Source organism: Antechinus flavipes, chromosome 2 (assembly GCF_016432865.1).
Source record: "Antechinus flavipes isolate AdamAnt ecotype Samford, QLD, Australia chromosome 2, AdamAnt_v2, whole genome shotgun sequence".
NCBI lineage: Eukaryota > Metazoa > Chordata > Mammalia > Dasyuromorphia > Dasyuridae > Antechinus > Antechinus flavipes.
Genome location: NC_067399.1, coordinates 226,210,591 through 226,212,749, shown reverse-complemented (window position 1 = coordinate 226,212,749; position 2,159 = coordinate 226,210,591). Strand labels below are relative to the sequence as shown.

Genomic DNA, 2,159 nt, shown 5'->3' with positions numbered 1-2,159 from the left:
AAAAAAAGGTGACAATAGTATGCTTCACACTGCATTCGGTCTCAATAGTTCTCTCTCTGGATGATATTTTCCATCCCAAGTCTATTGTAATTGCCTTGGACTGCTGTATGGCTGAAAAGAACCGAGTTTATCATAATGATCATTACATAATCTTGCTGTTTCTGTGTACAAGACTCATTTCAGTACATATCACTTTAAGGAAGTCTTTCCAGGCTTTTCTGAAATCAGCCTGCTCATCATTTTTTATAAAACAATAATATTCTACCAAATTAATATATCATAATTTATTCAGCCATTCCCCAATTGATGGGCATCCACACAATTTCCAATTCCTTGCCACCACAAACATTTTTGCACATGTGGGTCTTTTCCTTCTTTTATGATCTCTTTGGGGTATAGACCCAGTAGTGACACTGCTGAGTCAAAGGGTAGCACAGTTTTACAATCCTTTCGGCATAGTTCCAAATTGTTCTTCAGAATGTCTGAATCAGTTCACAATTCCCTCAACAATGTATTAAATGAAATCTTAACAATCACATAATTGATTAAAAATATAAAAAATTCCACAAGACACCAATGCATATAGGTTATTGATACAAATAAACATTTGATGCAATAGAGCAACATACAACTTCTTATGTACATATTAAAATCATATAAGGCTTTTGGCTTCCAGCTCATGGTAGTGAAGGTCATCCTCTTTCTTTTGGTCATCCTGAACCTGGATTTATCTGACACTGGCAGCCACCCTGTAGCATCCAAGCCAAGTTACCACCTTCAATGCCTCCATGACACCTAAGTTTGATCCTAATGAAATTAATGTCATGTTTTTAAAACACACTGGTGGTGAAGCTAGTGCCACATCAGCTCTGGTCCCCAAATTAGTCCGTTGGGGGTTGCTCCCAAAAAAGTTGATGATTACATCACCAAGGCAACGGGTGACTAGGAATGGCTAAGGATCACAGTGAAACTTACCATCCAGAACAGACAGGCCCAGACTGAGGTTGTATTTTCTGCCTCAGCCTTGATCATCAATGGCCTAAAGGAACCTCCTCAGGACAAAAAGAAACAGAAAAATATTAAACACAGTAGAAACAGCAGTCTTCATGAGATTATCAACATTGCTATACAGATGAGACACCAATTCTTGGCAAGAAACCTGTCTGCAACCATAAAAGAGATACTTGTAACATCCTAGTCTGTGGGCTGAAACATTTATAGCAGACATCCTCATAATGTCATTGATAATATCAATTGTGGTGCTGTGAAATGTCCAGAAAGTTACAAAAGAGACTATTGCAATAAATTGACATTTGGCAAACACACATATATACACAGCTCATAAAAGATTCCTTGCTAAAAGGAACAATGCAGTTAACTCACTTCAGAGATCCTTTGATTATTTATATCAAGTGAGATATAATAAAACAAAAATGCTCACCAATACAATGGGAGATGTCACCACTAAATGTCCAAATGATAGAAAGAACTCCTATAGAGGGTGATGTTTTCCAGATATTCCTCTTTGAGGATGACTTTCTTTTTATGCCATCAAGCTCCAAATCATTATAAGAGCTCTTCAATGAGATTCATTAATACTCAAAAGAAATTCCTCTAATAATCCATATAAAAAAGTCAAGGGATGAAAAAATATCTTCTTTCTTGAGTAGTGATGTCATTTTTTATTTTCCCATTCTTTTGGTATCTTCAATTTCCTGCTTCTTGTAATATGATCCCTTAATGCTTTCAGATTGTGTAAGTTTCAGAACAGCTTTCTTAGAATATTTTCTACTTCCTCACATAATACATCAGAAACTGAATTTTAAAATTCTAAATGTGTGAATTAAATGTGATTTAATTGTTACTGATGTTAAAAATAAATCATTAAGAAAATGTTTTACTTCTGCTCTATTTTCTCTCTAGATATTGCTCTTCTGCCACTTTATGTATACTTTTTGGATGATGTAGCTTAGTTGGATCTCATGCCAAGCTTTTTGTAGCTGGTTTTCACTTTCACCATTCTTTGCTGTTTTATGAGCTAATAATCATAATTTTCTATCCTCTCTCTCTTTTGTATTTTACAGATGAATTTGCATTTTAACTGCTGCTGACTTTGAATTCAGTGTCTTTCTTTGGTGAGGAGATTTTGAGTATTTGCT

The 2,159-nt window shown here is 35.1% G+C and overlaps 1 pseudogene; it reads left to right on the top strand.

The window, feature by feature from the left end:
• Window positions 1-768: 768 nt before the first annotated feature.
• On the top strand, window positions 769-1,353 carry LOC127552444 (60S ribosomal protein L12-like; annotated as a pseudogene).
• Window positions 1,354-2,159: the final 806 nt, after the last annotated feature.